Source organism: Podarcis tiliguerta (assembly GCF_965153285.1).
Source record: "Podarcis tiliguerta genome assembly, chromosome: 7".
NCBI classification, from domain to species: domain Eukaryota; kingdom Metazoa; phylum Chordata; class Lepidosauria; order Squamata; family Lacertidae; genus Podarcis; species Podarcis tiliguerta.
This window is the reverse complement of record NC_139540.1, coordinates 69,942,870-69,965,808: the sequence shown is the minus strand read 5'-3', so window position 1 is coordinate 69,965,808 and position 22,939 is coordinate 69,942,870. Positions and strand designations below refer to the sequence as shown.

General features: G+C 41.2%; 1 protein-coding gene across 1 annotated transcript in view; it reads right to left on the bottom strand.

Moving 5' to 3' along the window:
• The window catches only part of CDH10 (cadherin 10), a 376,032-nt gene that overhangs the window by 322,876 nt on the left and 30,217 nt on the right, over positions 1-22,939 (bottom strand). The gene's annotated exons all lie outside the window — the stretch shown is intronic.

The window sequence follows — 22,939 nt, the reverse complement described above, 5'->3', positions numbered from 1 at the left end:
GAAAGAAAGAAAGAAAGAAAGAAAGAAAGAAAGAAAGAAAGAAAGAAAGAAAGAAAGTTAATTGATATTGCATGTCAAAACCCCAAGCCACCCCCATGAGAATAAAGACACAAGGACACAGAATTTTAGGTTAATGTTAATGGGCAAAATTTGGGCCACAACTTTATTGTAAGGTTACCAGATTTTTTTCAATGAATCCGGGGACACTTTTGAGCTTCAATGGATTTTGCATGGGGACTGATTTGTAAATCTAGGTACTGTCCCCGGGAAATGGGGACGTCTGGTAACCTTACTTTATTGCTTACAGAATGTGAGCGGTATTGGCTTAGGCATTGACATCAACAGACTATATATGACTTCTGCCTGCCTTGCAGGGAGTCTGGTAAGGGTAAACCACCAGTAGGGGGAGCCCTGCCAAAGTGGATCAACTTGAGCACCCCCTGGGTTCCCGCTGGGGTCGTGGCATGGCCCTAGCTCTTCCCTGGGCTTCAGACGAGATCCACAGCCCTGGATTCCTTTAACGGAATACCCTTGAGCACGGAGGGGCAGGTGATGGCTGCACCTTGCCTCCCCCCTCCCACTATTCCAATGCCTAACCACACCACAAAGGAGCTGGCACCATGTGGAAGGTGTTGGAATCTCCGCTGTGACCGAGCTGATAAAGCTCATCTTCCGGAATTGCCCTCCGACGTGATTAACGACTTGAGCCTTTGATGAGGCTCCAGGCACATTCCCATTCAGCAGAGAATCAAAGCAGCACACAGAAGTGATGAGATTTATGGCTACACCGCTATGCTTTATTTTCTAGCTACACAAACAGAAAAGAAATCATCCTCTCTCTGTGAAAGGCAGAGAGCAACTGAAAAACAAAGGAACAGGAAACCAGTAACGTCACATCCATCTCGCGTGAGACTTCCAACAGCCTGGAAGGCCTCTGGAATGTAAACAGAGTCTTGTGACTCCAAAGAACTGCACAGTGGTAAACAGAAACTAAGAGAAGGCAGTGAAGAGGAAGGGGCTGAAGCTGCAGATCCATGGTGCGAGACTGAAAAGGGGTGATTCAGCGTCATGCCATGGTGTAATAATAATAATACTAATAAAAAATTTTATTTATACCCCGCCCTCCCCAGCCAAAGCTGGGCTCAGGGCGGCTAACAACAATCAAAACAATCCAACATTCTAAAAACTTTTCACCATAAAATCAATCAAAAACAAATTGATGGCAACCAGCAAGCAAGACCCTGCGCAGATTGCCAGAGGAGGGGGTCAGGCTGCGCCCTGACCAAAGGCCTGGTGGAACAGCTCTGTCTTACAGGCCCTGCGGAAAGATGTCAAGTCCCGCAGGGCCCTAGTCTCTTGTGACAGAGCGTTCCACCAGATTGGTGCCACAGCCGAGAAAGCTCTGGCTGTAGTTGAGGCCAGCCTAACCTCTCTGAGGCCTGGGACCTTCAGGATGTTTTTATTTGCAGACCGTAGGTTTCTCTGTGGGGCATACCAGGAGAGGCGGTCCCGTAGGTACGAGGGTCCTAGGCCGTATAGGGCTTTAAAGGTTAAAACCAGCACCTTAAACCTGATCCTGTACTCCACCGGGAGCCAGTGCAGCTGGTATAGTACCGGATGAATGTGATCTCGCAGCGACGACCCCATAAGGAGTCTCGCTGCGGCATTCTGCACCCGCTGGAGTTTCTGGGTCAGTCTCAAGGGCAGCCCCACGTAGAGCGAGTTACAATAATCCAGTCTGGAGGTGACCGTCGCGTGGATCACAGTGGCTAGGTCAGGGCGAGAGAGATAAGGAGCCAACTGCTTAGCTTGGCGGAGATGGAAAAATGCTGCCTTTGTTATAGCTGTAATCTGCACCTCCATAGAGAGGGAGGTATCGAAGATTACACCCAAACTCTTAACGGACGATGCTGGCACTAGTTGCACCCTCGCGAGAGATGGGAGTTGCCCCCTCAGTCCCATATCGCCCCGTCCCAGCCAGAGGACCTCTGTCTTTGAAGGATTTAACTTCAACCGGCTCCCACGTAACCATCCAGCCACAGCTTCCAGGCATCTGGTCAGTGTGTCTGGGGCCGAGTCAGGATGGCCATCCATCAACAGATAGAGTTGGGTGTCATCGGCATACTGATGGCAACCCAGCCCAAAACTCCAGACAAGCTGGGCGAGGGGGCACATAAAGCTGTTAAAAAGCATCAGAGAGAGAATCGCACCCTGAGGCACTCCACACAACTGACCCCAGCCATGCCCCAAGCTGCCTGATTAGCTGCTTGGCTAATTGGCATGGCCAGGCTTCCCCAGCGTAAGGTGGGATGCAGTCCCACCCCCCACACTGAGGGGGAAGGCTTGGCGGCTCACCCGCAACGCGTCCCCACAAAGAGGTGTAGCCAATATGTCAAATTTTGTGGGGAGGGGGAAAGTAATAGAAATTATATATCTGAAATAGAAAAGATTGTCCAGTACCGGAGATTGACAGAAGCAACTCCAAAAAGTTCATTTCCTCCTTTCACTGATGCATAATTGTCCACCTTGCCCGCTGTTTAAGAGCATGGTTTTGGTGGGCTCCACGCAGTAGATACAACATTAAAATCAGCCCATAGTCAGATTTGCTTTTGTATCACATATTCCATCACCTTTTATTTCAGTTCTAATAGCGTATTCTCAGATTTAGTGCTGGCTGCTCTAACTTGTATGTGTCTTAATATATATACTGATATAAAACACTTCTGAGTGGCACAGTGCTGGCTAGAGCCTTTTAAAAAATATATTTATGCCCCCTTCAGATTTTTTTTTTAAAGCTTTTAAGTTTGTTATATAGCTTTGCCATTTCTGCCACAGTGTTATACCGTTTCTAGAAATCATTGCAGTAAAACTTCATGTTAACGTCACTGAGATATTAAAAGTGAGATATAAAATGTCTCGTGATATTTGATATGTGTGTGTATACCAAAATAATTCTATGAAATGTTTGCAAGACTTTTTGTCCCTGCTGAATGGAACTTTTAAAGTTAGGCTTTTGGAGAAAAGTACTTTTAAGTGAAAATATGAATTGTGTTACTAATTAAGTAGTGCTTAAGTCCCCAAGAAAAATTAATTGTTTCTAGGCAAAACTACACGTTACGTGCATTTAAGTAACCAAATTAGGGACACCCCTTTTGTTTTAGGAAAAGTTCCTTCATGATGGGGTGATTTAGAAGAAAAAAGTGCCCGGGGAAGGGATTAGCAAACCCCACCCCCATCACCCTCCACTTCAAATATAGCCCTCTCAGAAAAAACCCTTTTTAAAAAAACCAAAAGCACTGTCAGAACTTCATTATATGCATTTCTGTGTAGGTTATAGTTAGCTCCTTAGACATCTTATAAACTGAAGTATGAACTGAGCCTTTGCCATGCTGTGAGTTCTTTTTAAGTGAACAATTTGCCAACTGAGATTTGTTGACCAGATTGGTATATTGGTGGAGATGTAAATTTGGGGAATGATTGGATGAATGCAGGAACGTAAAATTTTAAGAGTTCTAAATGAACGAAGAAGATAACCTCCTCTCATTTGAGTAGCTGAGAACTATGTGGAAACTCACAGGGCGGGGGGGTGACGGACAGGACACAATGGTGTTTTTTGCAATTTCACCATAATTGAAAAGCTGAGGCTAGATGCATATGCAATATCTGAGGTAGCACAGAAATGGGGCTGTCTTAAGCATATGCAGCGCCGGGGTGCAAAGATCAGCCCAGCGCCCCCCCCTCCAGGTTGCCCAGTCCCAGGAGTGCAGGAGAGCAGAGTTGGCCGGCCGCCTCAGTGTCACGCTGGCTCAGTCACCGCCAAACTCGTGGCACAGAGCCACCTGCAGCAGAAGAGCTTGCTGCAGCGCTCCGACTGATGAGCGGGCTCCTCCCCGGACTCAACTCTTGGGTCCAGAACTCTCGGCCGGGCTCCCATGAAAGCCTGCACCTGGGTGCCCTGCACCCCTAGCACATATGGATAAGACGGCCCTGCACAGAAATTAAGTTCTATATCCTGCTATACTTACTTACCTAGACACAAATCCTATTGAATCCATTGAGCCTTAGTTCTGAGTAGACTTACAGTATATTTTTGTTGTTTAGTTGTTTAGTCGTGTCCGACTCTTCGTGACCCCATGGACCAGAGCACGCCAGGCACTCCTGTCTTCCACTGCCTCCCGCAGCTTGTTCGTAGCTTCGAGAACACTGTCCAACCATATTGTCCTCTGTCATCCCCTTCTCCTTGTGCCCTCCATCTTTCCCAACATCAGGGTCTTTTCCAGGGAGTCTTCTCTTCTCATGAGGCGGCCAAAGTATTGGAGTATTGGAGTCTCAGCTTCAGAATTTGTCCTTCCAGTGAGCACTCAGGGCTGATTTCCTTAAGAATAGATGCGTTTGATCTTCTTGCAGTCCATGGGACTCTCAAGACTCTCCTCCAGCACCATAATTCAAAAGCATCAATTCTTCAGCAATCAGCCTTCTTTGTGGTCCAGCTCTTATTTCCATACATCACTACAGCCAAAACCATATCGGATCACATAATTAAAGTCAAAATCAATCAAATTTTCATTAATCTGGTTGCAGCCTTGGGTAAAACAATGCTCTTTTTAACTGAAAATGGAGAGTTAAGAAAGTATTATACTAAAGTGGCTGAAATAGAAGGTTCCTCCTAAATTCATAGTTAAATGTTACATTGATAATCCCAGTGGAATTTTTCACATGTGGGAAAATGGCCCTTTCAAACCAGAAAAAAGGCTTTCTTATCTAGAATGCTTTTCTTTGGTATGTAAGTGCATTTCTCCCAAGGGCATTTTGTTATTATTATGTGAATTATTTAGGCTACTGCCCTATATCCATTTACCTGGGAGTAAGCCCTCTTGAATTCAAGGGGGATTTCCTTCTGAGTAGACTTGTGTAGGATTGTGCTGTTAGTTTGTACACCATCAGAAAATGTTGGGAAGTTGTAGTGAAAGTAGAAAGCTTGACATTGGCTAACAGTTAATAGAAACAGAAGGTTATACTATTTAGCTTCATCTATTGCCTTGCTTCATGACACTCATGCTCCTTAAAGCCAATCACCACTTTCTGACAACCAAGTTAATATTTTAGCAACAAGAAAAATAAACACAGTTTTATTCTGTAATCCTATTCATATTTACTTAGATGTAAGTCACATCACACTCGGGGATGAAGGGAGATAACTCTCTAGTCCTTGGGTTGTATCCAGCGCTGTTGCTCAGCCGACAATAAGGTTTTTCTCAGCAAAACATGAAGGGAAGCATCAACTGACCCATCAGAACAGAGTTAGTGGGGGTTAAAAATTGCAGGGAGAAGGGAGTTGCTGAAAAATGCCCCCCTTCCACTGATAGAAGCTTTACTGTCAGTTGAGCAACTCTGTTGGACAGTGGCATATTTATGGGCAAGGCTTTCTATCAGCCGGAACTCAGTTGTGGCACCTCTCAGGTGGGTGCATTCATTTGGTCAGACCTCACCTGGAGTAGTGTGTCCAGTTCTGGGCACCACAGTTCAAGAAGGACACTGACAAACTGGAACGTGTCCAGAGGAGGGCAACCAAAATGGTCAAAGGCCTGGAAACAATGCCTTATGAGGAACGGCTAAGGGAGCTGGACATGTTTAGCCTGGAGAAGAGGAGGTTAAGGGGTGATATGATAACCATGTTCAAATATATAAAAGGATGTCACATAGAGGAGGGAGAAAGGTTGTTTTCTGCTGCTCCAGAGAAGCGGACACGGAGCAATGGATCCAAACTACAAGAAAGAAGATTCCACCTAAACATTAGGAAGAACTTCCTGACAGTAAGAGCTGTTTGACAGTGGAATTTGCTGCCAAGGAGTGTGGTGGAGTCTCCTTCTTTGGAGGTCTTTAAGCAGAGGCTTGACAACCATATGTCAGGAGTGGTCTGATGGTGGTTTCTGCTTGGCAGGGGGTTGGACTCGATGGCCCTTGTGGTCTCTTGCAACTCTATGATACTATGATTCTATGATTCTATGATTTTGAGTTCCAGCACCTCTTTTCTAGAAAAATAGCACTGTTAAGAGGTATGTGAAATTGTCAGTTTGTATTTCATAGTACAGAAAGTATTGATCTGACATGCAGAGATCTTTCCTATTCAACTTAATTCAAGAGGGTTCTAGAAGGTTTCTTTCTTTGTGAAAGAAGCAGGCAGAAGGTTTCTGATGTTTGGGTTATTTCTTCTGGGAAGCTGAGTACAGCTGATTTAAACTGGTTCTGTTGTCCTGTCTGTCAAGGTCATGCTAACTATAATAGTCAGCCCAGGAGGATCCTGGGTTTCTCTCACTTTCTCTTTCTCTTTCAATCTCTCTTGTTCCGCTGTGGTGTTCTGTATGATACAGTGTTAAGGTTTCATCTTATTATAAGTTATTGTTAAGTCTGCTGCAATTGGATTTCTTATGGACAGTGCCAATCCTGAATGTATTGCATTTGTGACCATTATGCTCATTTGCCTTCAGTAGCAGTAAAGCTCTGCTGAATGAAGTACAATTACTGTACCTCTGGTCTATTTTTGGGGAACTCTGCAACGTGTAAGTTTTTTGCTCCTCTGAAGAGGCTGGGGTGACAAAAATATGCACAGCAATATGGCTCCATGCGGTTGAGGCCCCCCAGTTTATTAGTATACATGGTTAACCTTCTCGATTATTAGTTTATTAGTAGACATGGTTAACCTTCTCTGCCTTCTTGGTAGTGGCATCTGCCCTGTGGAATGCCCTCTCATCAGATGTCAAGGAAATAAGCAACTATCCTGAAGGCAGCCCTGTTTAGGGAAGTTTTTAATATTTAATGCTGTATTGTGTTTTTAATATTCGATTGGGAGCCGCCCAGAGTGGCTGAGGAAACCCAGCCAGATGGGCGGGATATTAAATAAATTATTATTATTATTATTATTATTATTATTATTATTATTATTAACCAAGAATATACATTTGACTACAAGCAACATATTGGCATTCCAGTATTTAGTTCATTGTATTGTTTCCACTCTTCATTTCTCCTCCTCCTGCATTAAAATCAGGAAAGGGTAGTCTGTAAGGGCAACCAAGGCTTAGCCGACCAACTGAAATATCAAGTAATTTTTTTAAAAAATAATAATCACAGAATCTCAAAGCCGCATTATTTCCTGTCCCACACATCCTTCCCTAATCCATTTGAATACACTGAGGCTCAGAGAAATATTTCTGTCGGCCTCTCAGGCTGGTGATCAATTCTATGCACCGCTCATCCAATCTCTGTCAAAAAGTAGTACAGTGGCCAGAAGTTTCCAGACCTACCCTCCACCTCTGTTTCCGAAAAACAGTAATGTAAGTTTTATATTGCTGGAGCTGCCAGCTCTCCACTCAGCTCATGCAGTTTTTCTCTCCCTCTTGTTATGATGGTTATCCAGCCACATTAGCAGGTCTACTTTTCTTTCTTTTAATTTTTATTAAATTTTATTAGATGTTACAAAGAGAAAAAAAGGGGGGAGAAATAGAAACAATACATAACCATACATAAAAACATTTATCTACACAATTTCCCAGAATGCAGACTAGAAAAGAAAAAAGACGAAAGATAAAAGAAACAAGAAAAAGAATGAAGAGAAAAAATACTTATCATAATCAATCATACCAAATTCATACTTCAGACATTACAATATATAAATCCTAGTTAAAATATTATAAAAGACTTCCACCGCATTCATCACATGTCTCTTAGTTATCTAATTTGCCTTTACATCTGTTCTTCAGTCACTTCCTTTCCTTAAGTTCTTTCATAGTCCATCTATTCTTTATATTCCCTGTATTCTTCACAAGGTTAGTCTAAGCACAACCAAATTTTCGTGTTTGATCCCCGTTTGTGTAAATATTCATTTAAGCATTACCGTTGTTTGCAGGTCTACTTTTCTGGTAGACCCAGGTGCATTCAGAGCCCACCCAGCAAAGTTCAGAGCCCAGCTTACCTCAGCAGCCTTCTCTTGAGTGTGTGTGTGTGTGTAATTAAATTTTCTGCTTTGCCATTTTAAAATACTCATTCTTACATCCTTAAGATATCGATGACTTACCTTCTCTTTCCATGGTTCATTTTACAAATCATAAATCCCTGCATATTTTACAGAAACTATACCATTCAGTATTCCATCGTTACATCCATCAAAAGTTATTTATACTGTTGAATTTATCTTATTGCTGCCAGCGTTTTCAGCTGCACACAGTTATTTCCCGTATATTCAATAAACGTTTTCCCAATCTTCTTTAAACGTATGTTCTTTTTGTTCTCTTATTCTATATGTTAAGTCTGCAAGCTGCGTATATTCTGTCAACTTAAGTTGTCATTCTTCTTTGGTTGGGACCTTGCTCGTTTTCCATTTTTGGGCTAACAGCAGTAGTGGCATACATAAATAACCTTTTTTGACACCAGGGAATTTCCGTCTGAATTATCCCCAACAGAAAGGACTCTGTATTTTTTTTTTTGGGGGGGGGGGGTTGAGTACTTTTAAGCATTTTAGCCTTATTAATCCTTTCACTATTTATGTGAGTTCCACTGATCACACCGTGACTCTCTTTTTTTGTAAATAACTTCTTCATTTTGTTTCACTTATAGCATTTTTTGAAATGGATGGAGATGACAAAACATTGTTTACAAATGTTTTTTTGCCACACTTCCTGTAGCAGATGTCTGCAGGAAACCCACAAGCAGAACCCGGGTACCAGAGAACTCTTCCTTCCTGCAGTTTCTAGCAACTGATATTCAGAAGCACAACTGCCTCTGACAATGGAGAAAACCCAACAGAAACTGCTCTGCGTGTTGCTAGGGTCGATTAAGGTTCCCAAAACAAAATCTTAAATCTTCCTGTAGAATATGTAGCCTCTCCAAACCATTTGATCCTACTTTCTTTGAATTGACTTATCAGCCAAATTCAAATGAGCTTCCATGTGAAAGGAGCATTGCTGATTGGATCGATATCTAGGCGAAAAATTCCCCTTTGTTTACTATGAGTCCAAAAGCTATTTAATTCAAATCTCTCCAGCAGGACATTAATCTCTGGGACATTAATTGCCTATTTAATAACTCTACATTGCTAATTAGGCTACTAGAGTGATAGCTGGTATTTCTGCAGTTTGGTTTCTAGTGAAGTGTGTTCATCAAGGGAAATTTGGAAATTTTCATTCCACTCCTTGCTTGAAAGAATATGGATCTACTATTCAGTATAGTTTTGTATAACTCAGCCCTCTTTAGATATTACAGCTGCAAAGGGGCAACAAGTGTAGAAAAGAGCTACAGAACTGCACTTTTCATCCTCCCTTCTCCCCCCATGTACAGCCTCCCCATATCCATCTGTAACTCCTACAGTGGAGACCCTTTTCTACTTTTGGGGGCTCCATGTGTTCTTGATGAAGGACTTTGATCTCTCAGGCTTCAAAAAACAAATGGGGAACCTCCCTGCTGCAGAAATTGCACCAAACACAGAGAAGCTAGAAGGAGCCATGCAACGATGAGGCAGGACTTGATGTGGGGACCCACGGCCATTTTCTACTTCCATTGCCCTTAACATGAGGGCCAAAGCAGCTGAAGAAGAGAGGTGGTTTTGAATGCACAGCTGCAGGGGGTGTTCCGGGAACTGGGAACACCATGGTAGGAGTCCTCATCCTACTTAAACTCTGAGGCAGTAAATGCCGTATTTTACAACCTCACATCTGAGATGAATAGCTAAACCCACTAAACCCCCGCAGCTAGTGAGCAAGAATAAGTAAATCCATAAATAAAACATCTTGAATGGAAAGGTTTTGGTTCGTCCTTTAATTTGTGTTCCTAGGATTTATAAACAAAGTGGAATTTCCAAATTCAGGACTGTGAAGGCAAAATCCTTTGAAGTTGTCTGCTTATGTTAATTGTAATCTAAACTTGATTAAACAAAATCTACTAAGCAGAACTTTCTCTCCATCTACCTACTAGTTGCAATCCAAAGGAAGCCTAAAGTAAAATTCTCTTCAACATGGGGTAAGGGGATAGCTTTTATGTGTCTGCTTAATCCAAATATTCATGGGTAAGATCAATTTGTGGCATTCACGTCTTCTTTTTTAAAAAAAGAAATGTTAGGTAACAATCAGATTCAATACACATGCTTAAAATACATTTGGAAGTGAAGTCTGTTTTCATTGATGTAGCAGATGGGTTTCTGGAAAAGATAAGAGGAACTCGGTTGGAGGTAGACCAGAGGCTATTTTTGACATCTTGTTAGAGGGACAGATGATGCAACAGTAACTTAAATAAAATTTTTGTAGCCTTGAGTCATGTTTAGCAGAAATCAATTCAGAGTTCAAATGAGTTGAAAATGCTTCATGTGTGTTTTCAAGGTTGAAATTGTCTTTTACATTGTGAAAATTCCTTGAAGTTTCCTGCCGTACAGTGGGATTTAGCATTCTTGTTTACCCTTCACTCATCCAAATTAAGAGCACAAATGCAATGTTACGTTTTCAGAATAGCTATTTGGTAACCAAACTTATATTTATGTTTTCTGCCCCAAAGTATTGTCCAAGTTCTGCAGACATGTGAATAATAAAGTTTTTTGGGTTTTTTTTTAAAGGTGAAGACATTCTTGCTCCTGGCTGCCTGTGGGATATGTGGATAATTGGGCTGGTTTAAAATTAACAGGGGTTGACATGTACACAGACTGGGGAAGTCTATCTGTATGATTGAAAGAAACCTCTCATTTTCTAGAGTTCATTATCACATGGCAAGAGCCCTGCATTATGCACACACTTGTAGTATATACAGTGGTACCTCGGGTTACAGACGCTTCAGGTTACAGACTCCACTAACCCAGAAATAGTACCTCGGGTTAAGAACTTTGCTTCAGGATGAGAACAGAAATGGTGTGGCGGTAGCAGGAGGCCCCATGAGCTAAAGTGGTACCTCAGGTTAAGAACAGCTTCAGGTTAAGAACAGACCTCCAGAACCAATTAAGTTCTTAACCCGAGGTACCACATATGTTCTGTGAAATCAGGGTGTAGATGATGTGCACATATCCTCTCACCTGCCTGCCATGTGTTCAGTGATACTTTGAACTATCCATTGCAGATTGATACGAATGTTGCATCTTGTGGTTTATTTACCTGTGGTTTCACCTACACAGATTTGTCTGTGACTCTTTTGTCATCAGGTGATGGACTTGCATGTGTGAACATGCATACTTTCCTTACGGATACCATTCTTGTTTCTTGTATGGGATTGGAGGAAGGCTACGCAGTTCTTGATTTCTTTCATAATTTTCTGTCCTTCCCTTCCTCCCACAGGAGCCCTGAGTGGCAGATAAGCTATTAAAAATGCAAATAAAATGAAATAAAGACATTGAAAAACAATAGGGAGTCCTAAAAGCAGTCACATACCCTTATTAATAATAATACCAAGGTTGCCAGCAAGAGTTTCTTTAAACCATCAAATCCCTGGTAACCAGGCTGAACATTTTTCGTGAATGAAGGAGACACAGGCACAAGATGGTTTCTATTGGAGGGGGTGGTACTCTTTTGGGTACTTGGACCCCAAATCTTTTAGGACTTTATGTCCTAGTCCTGACACCTTGAATCGAATCTGGTAGCTACCTTGCTGACAGCCAATGTGCTGCTTTCAGGTTTAGTGACACATGGTCCCATCAGGTTGCTCCAGTCACCAACCTAGAGATGATATTGTGCACTAGCTGCAGCCTTCAGACCATTTTCAAGGGTAGCCCCATATACAGCATGTTGTATTAGTCCAAGAGGGAGGTCACTAGAGTATGCACAGCTGAAGCCAGGCTGTTGTGGTCCAGGAATGGACATAGGTGGCAAACTAGCCAAAGCTGGGCTTAGGCACTCCAGTGGGACTCCAAACACAGATTGGATCCTCCAGTACTCCCATACTATAAACCAGTTCCTGCAGAACGAGTGCAACTCCTTCCAGAACAGATTGCACTGATCCTGATGCCAAAATTAGAAGCGTGGCCACAAATGTCTAGACCAGCTTTCCCCCATCCTGGTGCTGTGCAATTTACAAATCCCATCAGCTCCAGCCTACGACATCATCAATGGTAAGGGGTTATTGGAGTTGTAGTCCAAAGCCTCTGGAAGATATCAGGTTGAGAATACAGGTCTTCAATGCTCTGAACCAGTTAATGACAAAAATGGGGAAATATGACATGAATTGGGGCCAAAGGAATTTTTCCCCCTTCCATTCACATTTACTAGTGAATGTGACAAATGTGAAACCCAGATGTGGTCACCTGATCATGTGAAACAATATGTTTTGAAACCAATTGGATCTGCTTAAGTTGCTGGAGTTTTCTCTTCAGAATTTATGACATCTCCTCAATCAATCAACCACCAGTGTTGAAATCAATGCCACCTTCTACTGTGATGTTTGGACAATGGATTTATGAAGTGGAGTGGACTTCAAAATAGCCACTTGCTAAATCATCTGTGATGAGTAAAACAGTGCTTTTGGTGAACAGGCAGAAAAGGAAAACATATAAGATTGTTGTTACCTCAGCTCCCACCAGCTTGAAATGACTAACATATGCAGGTATGGCCCAAACCCATAAATCCTCATACAAACCTCCATACCTACCTAAGTGCAAACAGCAATGGGGAATGGATTCATTCCCTTCCTCTCAGAACAGATGATTAGGCCCAAGTCAATATTCCTAAATGTCTTGCTTAATAAACTCTCAGGTATGCATCCTCAAGCACAGGTTGACTCTAGTCCTTCTGATGTGCCAGGTTCCAGAAGCTTGATTCTTTGAACACTTGCACTATCATACAACTGACTTATACTCCTGTCAGCATCCCCTGTGACCAGTTGAAGAGCTGGGTAATGTGCAGGTTTTGCCCTGTCTCACATTAATTAGATTGCTCTACAGAGGCTACTTTTTTTTTTCCTGGAGGGCTGCCTAATGACATTGTAAAGAGCAGAAGTGGTGGTGCGACCATTTAACTCCTGCATGGTTAATTAATGATACAGAGGCAGCAGAGCTTGAAATAATAATAATAAAAATAGCCCCTTCACTTCGCTGCAAAGCCAGAACAAGCTGAGGTGAAATGGGCAGCTGGAAACCCAAACTGTAATTATTTGCTGTGTTTGCAATTGGTGCAGATTTTGTTCACACAGGGCGTGTTTGGGTCTTTTATCTGAGGGCAGGGAGAAGGGAGCCTCTTAAAGCTGCTGTCTTGTTCCCTCACTTTATTCGCACTCTGGTACTCCCCTTAATGAGTGCAAGAGGGGATTCATCGTGTGGAATAATAATCTGAGTATTTGGTAGTTGAGAGCAGCTTCCCATGACAACTGTGTACATGATCATGAAACATAATTGCTGTTGCTTCTCCACTCTGAATCTGTTTGTTTGATTTTCAAGGCATTTTGTACAGCTTTGAAAAGCAATGTTCTCTCTCTCTCTCCCTCACTCTCTTGCTTTTGCTTCTCCCCGCAACCCCCGTTAATGCCATGTTTTTGACAGCTGATTCTTATATTGCTGATAATGGTTCTTGCTCTTCCATGGATCCATTTCATGCTGCCTCCAGGTGGCATGGAAAGAAACTGCATTGGTATCTTCTCCCAAGCCATCTCAGCCATTCTACAGGTACTGGGGCGAAGTAGGAAATGGGCAGGTGGGGGCTGCCATTTTCATGCTTCTCAGAAGATAGGTTCTAAGTCCACTTGCTAGTTGTGGATCATAACAGAGGCCATAGAGCATTCATGGAGAAAGCTGTTTAGGTTCAGTGATGTGTTTGGGTGAATTCAACCATTTAAGGAGGGGTTGGAATCCTCATTGTGCTCATTCAGCTCTCATCAATACTAGCCAGCATGGTCAACAGTCAGTGAAGAGAGAAGTTGTAGTCTAGCAAGTGGGGTGGGGATGAGGTGAGTGGCATTCTGGCAATTCAGCCAGAGGCCATACACCTTGTCCAGTATGAAGGAGGGACAACAGCGATATCTTATCATTTTTTGTAGAATTTTTACTTGTTCTCTGTCCTTGTCTTACTTACATACTCTCTATCCCTTTCTTTTGAGGAGCATACTCAGAAGATTGATACATTTTACTGGCCCCCTCATCTGTTGATTAAAAAACAAAAAACAAGTTTGCATCTAAACCTATTGGCAGAAATATCAAGGAGATTTAAGGTTTATGTAGTAACCAAAAAGATTAAAGCAATTTATATTAGTAGCATATTCTTCTTCTTTGGCGAGCACTCGTAGCCAAATAAGATTGTCTTCCATGATCACGGTCTTAACAGTGAGTCTGTAAGTGACTGTGGAGGCCAATTCTGGATCCACATGTCCTTCCACAGTGGGGACAGAGGTTTCTGAGCTCGAGTTGATCATGGTGAGGGTTTGCCAAATGTCCCTTCCTCTTAGAACGTTTCTCCTTTGTTTCTGAGTTTGAGTGTCTTCAAAGTCTATGGCACCTTTGGTAAAGGCTGTCCTCCAGTTGGAGTGCTCGCAAGCTACTGTTTCCCTATTGTCAGTGTTTATACTGCATTTTTAAAATATTGGCCTTGAGGGAGTCTTTTAAACTCTTTTGTTGACCACCAGCATTACCCTTTCCATTTTGAAGTTTAGAATAGAGTAGTTGCTTTGCAAGATGATAATCAGGCATCCGAACAACATGACCAGTCCAACAAAGTTGATGTTGAAGAATCATTGCTTTGAGACTGATGATCTTTGCTTCTTCCAGTGCACTGGCCTTAGTTCTCCAGCCTTCCCAAGAGATATGTACAATTTTTGGGAGACACCATTGATGGAATCTTTTGAGGAGTTGGAGATGGTGTTTATAAGTGTTCCATGTTTCACAAGCATACAGTAAGGTTGGTAGTACAATAGCTTTGTAAGCAAGCATTTTGGTTTCCCTGCAAATGTCCTGGTCCTCAAACACTCTACACTTCAGTTGGGAGAAAGCCGCACTCACAGAGCTCAGGTGATGCTGGATTTCAGCATCAATGTTGGTCCTTGTGGAAAGATAACTGTGCAGGTAGGAGAAGTGATCAACACTTTCCAATGTTACACCATTAAGTTGGAATTTGTGGCACTGCAGGGGGTTGTTTTTGTGCTTGTTGGTGCAGCACTTTGGGTTTTTTTGGATGTTGAGGGATAGACCAAGCTTTTCATAAGCTCCTGCGAAGATATTTAGGATGGCGTGGACGTCATCGTCTGAGTGTGCACACACTACATTGTCATCAGCATATAGAAATATGGCAGTAGTTTAAGTACTAGCCAGTGCTACCCTTGTGGATACATCTAAGTGGGGAATATTTCTATTTGCTCTTTTAAAATAATCCAGCACCATTGTGAATTTGAATTCCTGGTCATAGATTTTGATGGTGTACTTCAAATGTGGGATTAGATGAATTCATCATTTAAAATACATAAACTTAACAAAAAAGTATTTCTCTTAGTTGCAAGTTTCTTCTTTCTCATTTGCTGTTAGAAGAAGAGTAATGTTGCCAGACTACCATTAAGAAGGGGCTGTGGGAGCAGTGTTGTTGAGAGATTGTGGACCCGAGTTATGTGTTGCAACATCTGATATTCAAATAATAGTTGAGAGATAAGCTTCTAATTTAGGCAAGTCACTGTCTCTCTTACCCTAACTCTCTCAGGGGAGCCACCCGACTGATATGCACAATATGACGAAAAGTATAATACTGGCCTACTCCACAGGGTTATGGTAAGGATTATAGAGATAATATATATAACTTGAAACCACATGGGGAAATGCCCACATAAATGCTAAAGTTTATTTCATTGCTGCTTGCTTTTCTGAACTTTGACTATCTATATTATACTGTGCTCTGTTATGCAAGGTGTCTATCCTGGGAGATTTTTTTTTTCCTGCAGCCTTGCATGGATCAGGATTTACACCAATGTGAATGAGAGCAAAATTGGGCCTTTAATTATCTTTCTCAAAGATAAAAAGGTCTGTTGACTTGGAAACCATGGATAAAAGCATAAAGCAATTAGTGGAGACAACATGGAGGTAATTCCTAGCAATGTCTCTAGGGGGAAAAATGTTTGGCTTCAATGCACAAATTGTTTATGTACATTGCCCTGAAGTTTCTACTTCTGTAGCAAAGAGAAGACTGATAATAAAAGCTGTAATAAAATTCACCCCCCCCCAAAAAAGGCCTCAAAAATTGGCAAAGAACAAGCAGACATACATAAAGTATTAGTCTTGTGTATTAACAGACCTCTACATCTCATGTGTATGGTTGGGTAGACATGATAATCTCACTTTTAAGATCACACAGATTAGCAGGGGAAGTCGTTTGCAGGAATGTGTGACTACTTTCTACAGATATTTCTGCTTTACCAAAAATATTTCATATTCAGGGCATTTATCCACAAAAGTGAATGCATAATTTTCAGAAGGGTGGCATTTTTCAAATGTTTTTCCTCCGTTCATATCCTATTGTAAGATCAGTTCCTTTCAAAATATTAATTGGTTTTCTCTGTGTTCCTACCTTTCCTTGCCCAAATGTTGTCTGTCTTGCTGCTGCAGATGACATAAGACTGTTACTAAAAGGGCACTTTTGTGTTCTGTTGACTCCCCCCCCCCCTGCCTCCGATCCACAACATCAGTTTGGAAACATGCAGTTTTATTTGGGATCCTAATCTGTGGTTGTAAATATCTTTATTCCAAAAATTGAACCCTAGAGGTACTCATGGCATCTGCATCCCTAGACATTTGGGAATTGAAGAAGGAGAAAGTTGGTTTGTTGAAAACCCGATGCTTGTGAAATGTTGTACAAAGTCACTGGTTCTCATTGGTGGAGAGGGAGCCTGGCTTAAGATTGAATCGGGTGTCTTCCCATAATTGGGCAAGTTGTGTAACTGTCACTTCTCTATTCAATGTATTGAATAGGGTTGCCGGACTGTGGCAGCCAACATACGAGTGTCATTTATCAGTGGTCATCTGAACCGGCTCTGAAAACTTTGCTATATATAATGCACTTCACATTATGTTGTCTTCTTGGCTTTGTATAAAAATTGAAGTTAATTTGAAGGCTTGGAAAATGCAGCCATGTTTTTCTCAGTGGGTAGCAATCTGGATTGAGATACATGCAGGATGAGTTAGAGTGGGTTAACTTTAGTGTCCCCCCCCCCCGTTGGTTATAATGAAACCAAATGTAACAAAATGCAAAGCTCAATCTCTGAGTGTTGCAAGAAAATCCTGTCACAATCCCACAGTGAGGCTACTAGCCTTTACTCACTTACCTGGAAATAATCCCTACTAAACTCAGTGGGTCTTATTTCTTGTAGAAAGCAGTAGAGGTATGGGGATGTTCCAGAGTACAGTGGTACCATGATTTAAGACCGTAATCCATTCCGGAAGTTCTGTCTTAAGACAAAGCAGACTTAAAACAAGGCATACTTTCCCATAGAAAGTAATTGAAAATGGATTGATCCTTTCTAGACAATGAAAAACACCCCCTAAAACAGCAATTTAACATAAATTTTACTGTCTAACGAGACCATTGATCCATAAAATGACAGAGGTGGGTTGTCAAGAGGAGATTTTTGGATTTGTGAGACACTGGGGAACATTCTGGAACAAGCCAAATCTGTCCAAAAGAGACAGACTTCTCATTAGCCAGGATGGAATTGTGCTACTGATGGTTTAAATAAAGAAGACCGCAAAGCAACTTTTAAGCTGATTGTAGGATGAATATATTTCTTTCTTATGATGATCTTGAACAATGGGGCATACCTCATACAATAAATTAAATATACCCAAAGTGTTCAGGTTACTGGATGTGTACAGTGGAGATTTACAGTATTCTCTGTTTTCACATGCAGTGTTGACAAAGTTCATAAGGAAAATCTATTTTGTAACAGAAAGAACAAATACAGAAGTGCATTAACAATGTTAGCGCTAAATGTAAGAATGAACAGTCGTGTCGTTTTACCCAGCAACAGTTCATATGACAAATTCCATAATAGATTATGAATCAATGAGAAGATCTAAACTACTATCTGGCAGAGCTCTTTTAATGGCTAATAAAAGATGCTTTTTGAGTCGAAGTATGTAAAGAACTGTAGATTCAAGCGTGAGACTGCAATTGTTCATAATGAAATAAATTGGTACGCTAAGCTCTGCAGGCCAGTGGAACCATTTATGCTGTAAAAAAGAAGAGGAAAAGAGGTGAATTACTCTGTTTTCAGTGTACTACTTTACTGCTCTGTGAGGTAGTGGGAAAGCATAAAGGAACCTGAAGTGTGAAGGTTATAAAGCTTTGCAATTTCTTCATTGAGTTCCGACTACTTCTAATATGTAATTCATTTGTTACCATTTTGTTTGAGACACATGTTTATGTGCCGTGGGTGGGGCACCTGCCAGGCACATTTCCAAGGTTTTCAAAGCCAAGGGCTTTCAATGCCCCTTGCTCTGTGGGTCCCAAGCTTAAGAACCCCATGGAAAGGATTTTGACAGGTGGGCATGGCAATGCACCTGTCTGTCATGTGGCATTATTAGAACATCATAAATATTTGGATTAAAAAAAACCTTTTAAACAAGGCCTTTGGTTGATTTGACTGACATCATATGCCCTTTTAAAATGTGGTGGGGGGGTTTTGGAGGGGGGTTATTGGGTTTTTATTTTTATTATGTATTTTGTGGTTTTATATTTTGATTTTGTTCTGTAAACCACCCTGAAATCTCCAGGTATTATTATTATTATTATTATTATTATTATTATTATTATTATTTATATACAGCCCATACCCAGGGGTCTCAGGCCGGTTCACAGAACAGGGTGGTATAGAAATTCAATAAATAAAATAAAATAACCCAGAAATAATGCTGATGTTGATTCAGTTGCAAAGGGCACACATTGCTCTGAAGACCATTGTTGGAAAGGTAGGATGAAAAATGTGTTAAATAAATAAATCTTCCATTGGGGCACAAATAAAAGATGGAAACTGTATGGGCCATACCCAGCGTTAGTCAAACTCTAAGTATATGCACCGAAATCAAATTTAATCCACTTATGTTGATGTGTTTGCTTTGAGTATGACAGTTGGAAATCAACCTATGAGTGTCAGGGGTGTCCATCTGAATTTGTATCACTATCTGCATGATTCATTAATACATTTTCGTAATTAGGTGCCTGATACATAATTCAGGACCGATGACTTGTGTGAGCAAGCCATTACAGATCAAACACCAGATGTGAACATTCTAAACAGTGCAAAGACTGGTCCCTTGTTACTCCTGTTAAGGAAAAAATCTAGGTGCGAGGCTGCTCAGTCACCCAGCTCGTCGGGCAGAGCCCACGGGTCCCTGCAGAATAAAGGAAGGATTCCAGCCACCAAGCGGAGCAAATACCTGTAGACCAAAGTTTATTGCGTAATAGGTTCAAAGAGCAAATTTGAACCCCGAAGATGGGGTGACAAAGACTTTTAACACTTTCCCACCATATCCCAGAATACAGTTCGTACAGCATCATTGCTACATCATTGCTAAATCACTGACATGTCACAAAAGGGGAGGGGTTAACCTTGGCAAACATGTCCAGACAAGTCCTTGGTACAAGATTAGCATAAGCAGACATGGCAGGGCAAGACTCATGTATAAGATTAGCATAGACAAATATGTCTTAAGTACCCACCACCCAAAAGTACAATAGAAGTTCCTTTGCATGTCTGGAGCCTGAGGCGAGTCAGGTGATGAGATTTGGCTTCCTTTGGCTAACAATGAGCCCAGCAATTGTCACCTCTGGGAACTTCCTGGAGTCCTTTTTCAAGGGGAAAATAGCTTTGGAATGGAGGAAACTGGGAAAGGAGATGATTTTATATCATTTTAAAGCTAGGTAACTTTCCTGAGCTGTCAAGTTGAAAGGATACATTCCGGCATAATATTTGTAATATTTAACTTTAAAGATGTGCCCCCCCCCAGTAATTTCCATAACACTCCAGAAGGCAGGACTAGACATACTGGATTTAAAATACCTGGGATAGATTTCAGTTGGCCAGTGGCTGTGCTGAAGGTTTTTCAAACAGAGGCTGGATAACCTGTTGGGGGATGCTTAAGTTGTGGTTTTCTTGTTTTGTTTTTAAGTTAGCAGAAGGATTAGATTAGAGGAGTGGACCTTCAGGGGCCTCTGCAACCCTAAGATATCTGTGCAATCAGTTGAGTAATTCAGTTGCAAGGTGCAATCAATTAGTGGGCATTCAAATGATGAGAAATCAGGTGACATACATGCATCTGCAAACTACCCCTTTGTCTGAAACTAATTAGTAAAGTATCTGATAACAAAGGCGGGATGATTTATTTTGAAATCTCTCTCTCTCTCTCTCTCTCTCTCTCTCTCTCTAGTCAACTGTGCATTTGAATGTCACAATATTACGTTTTAAGAACATGAAAAAACCAATCACATCCAGTGCTTATAAAGTAAGTTGAAAAACAATGCAAGAGGGAGAAACCCAACTGAAATCGGCCCTTTAAAATTCAGAATATTTCAAAGCTGTACTGCATCTTTTGGGGAAGAAAGTTCTTTTGACAATGCTCCAGAAAGGGGATCCAATTTGGTACAAAACTATTTCAACTCTGTCCTGAATCTTTTGATGTCAGAAAAATGTGCCAGCTTAGACTTTGAAGTGAATTCCCAAATTTTATCTATTCATCCATTCATTAATAATGGGTGTTACATGAAACCTCCATTTCCTTGCCAACAGCATTCCTCCTGCTGCTACTATGTATGAAAATAGTTTTTTTGTGTTCTTTCCTTATTGAGTCATCAGCATAATTTCATAATAATAGTAGAGGATCATATGGGATTTCATAACCTAATATACCAAATTGCATTTCCACAGCATGCAATAATAGTATCTTCCAATATATACAACACTTAGTTCTTATTTATTTTACTTAGTATTTCTGGAGTTATATATCACCTTAGCATTGCTTTAGAACAATTTCCCTTTATATTCATATTTAAAGAAGACCTTTGTGCCCTTCCAAGTCTTCATATGTACAGTATATTATTTGTTACGTCTTGTTCCCACTTAGTCATGGTCCCATTTTCTGGCACTTCTTCAATGGCCACTGCTTTATTTGTTGGGAAAACTCACAATAATGCCTCATCACACATTTTGCATTTCCAGATCTTACTAAAAGAGAGAGCAGAAGATACCATGAGCCAGCTGTTGCATGCCTCTAACATTGAGTTATTTAAGGAAAAGAATGGGCTTCTTTTCTATAGATGTTATATGCCTAGTGTCATATTACAATAAAGAATATATTGTTGTTAACAGTACTTGTTTAGTGCCTACACTGCTAGCCACTGCAAATCAATAAAGCGCAATAAAACAAACAACTCTGTCATTTGTTAACTGTACTTACAGTTTTATAATAGATAAATAATAGATAAAATTATTAAAGAGAAAGAGGAAGGACAAAGAAAAATGGTAGATTAATTGATGGTGAAGAGGAAAAATAAATGAGCCAGAAACAAAGAGGAAACTTCAGAATGTATCTCAAAAAAATAATTAATAGTAATAGAATATGCTCAGGCATGAAATGAATGTTGAACCAATGAGTTTTGAAGTGCTTTTAAGATATAAAGTAGGGCAGGTGCATGTCGCGGGTAGAATTCCTGAAACAACCATTTCCATTCTAAATGTCAAAAAAGCAAAGTTGTGTTCAGTGTATTAAATTATCAGTCTAAGTTGTTAAATGTATTGACCATGAAGGATAGAATGACCAGCAGAATTCTGAGATGGCAGCTTGCTAGCCAGCAGCCAAACTACATTAATCATTTGAGGCTGGTGGTGGTGAGGTTGGGAACAATCTTTGGAAAGGTTTCCACACCTAGTGCAGCAAATGTCTGTAGGGAATCCATGGTATCCCAATACTCCCCCAAACACCCGCCTCCAGAGAGGAGGTTGAAATTGGCTGTCACCTTGAGCCTCATTTACCTTACAGGATTGTTGTAAAGAATAAATGTGTGATGGGAGGGATCATGTACAACACCTTCAACAGAAAAATGGAATGAAGTAATATTTCAGCTATAATCTATCTTGAGTCCCTGTGAAGGAATGGGTTCCCAAATCTAAAAACCTGACTGTGCAGTCAGTCTGAAACGGGCCCCAAAATCCCATTTTTCCTTCTCCAAGGGTTCATTAGCTAAAAACCTTTAACTTGAGCTCTTGAGCAAATGGATAACAGAAACACAGCTGTATAAACAAAGCTCTTTCCTTTATCAGTCCATGACATCTAATGAATGGCCTTGTCAGTTCCAAAGTGGAGCAGGGATGACACATCTGGGTCTTATCTTACATCCCGGCCACACTGATGCACAGACCTTGTCAGCCCCCTGGGAACGCTGCCAGGAGTGCTCTTAGAGTTGGTGACCTTCTTACCCCAAGATAAGGAATACAGTAACAGCTTTTTATGGTCAAGAGCACAGGAACAGGAACACCCTTTTACGGTGTTTTTTACACCCTTTTACAGGAGCAGGAACATCTGTGATGTCAACTTATGTGTATAAGCTTACATGTCTGGATTCCTGGGGAAGGGGGGAGAGGGTGCCTGGAGGATATATATACTGTATGCAATTTCTCTGGATACAAACTTAATTTGTCCTGAGGGTCTGTACTTACCCTGAAAAGTCTGTATTCGGAAGTGTTGCTTCTGCGCACACGCAGAGCACAAAAGCACTTCTGCACACACACGCATGGCAAAACCATGTATACTTCCGGGTTTGCCACGTCCATAACTTTAAATTACATTACCCGAAGGTAACATAACCTGAGGTACTACTGTAATGATAAAAATAAATTAATAATAATGTAACTGGCTCAAGGTGACAGGTATATGATGCATTTGTGTGCCATGAGATCATACGTGAGAGGGACACGGGTGGTGCTGTGGTCTAAACCACTGAGCCTCTTGGGCTTGCCGATC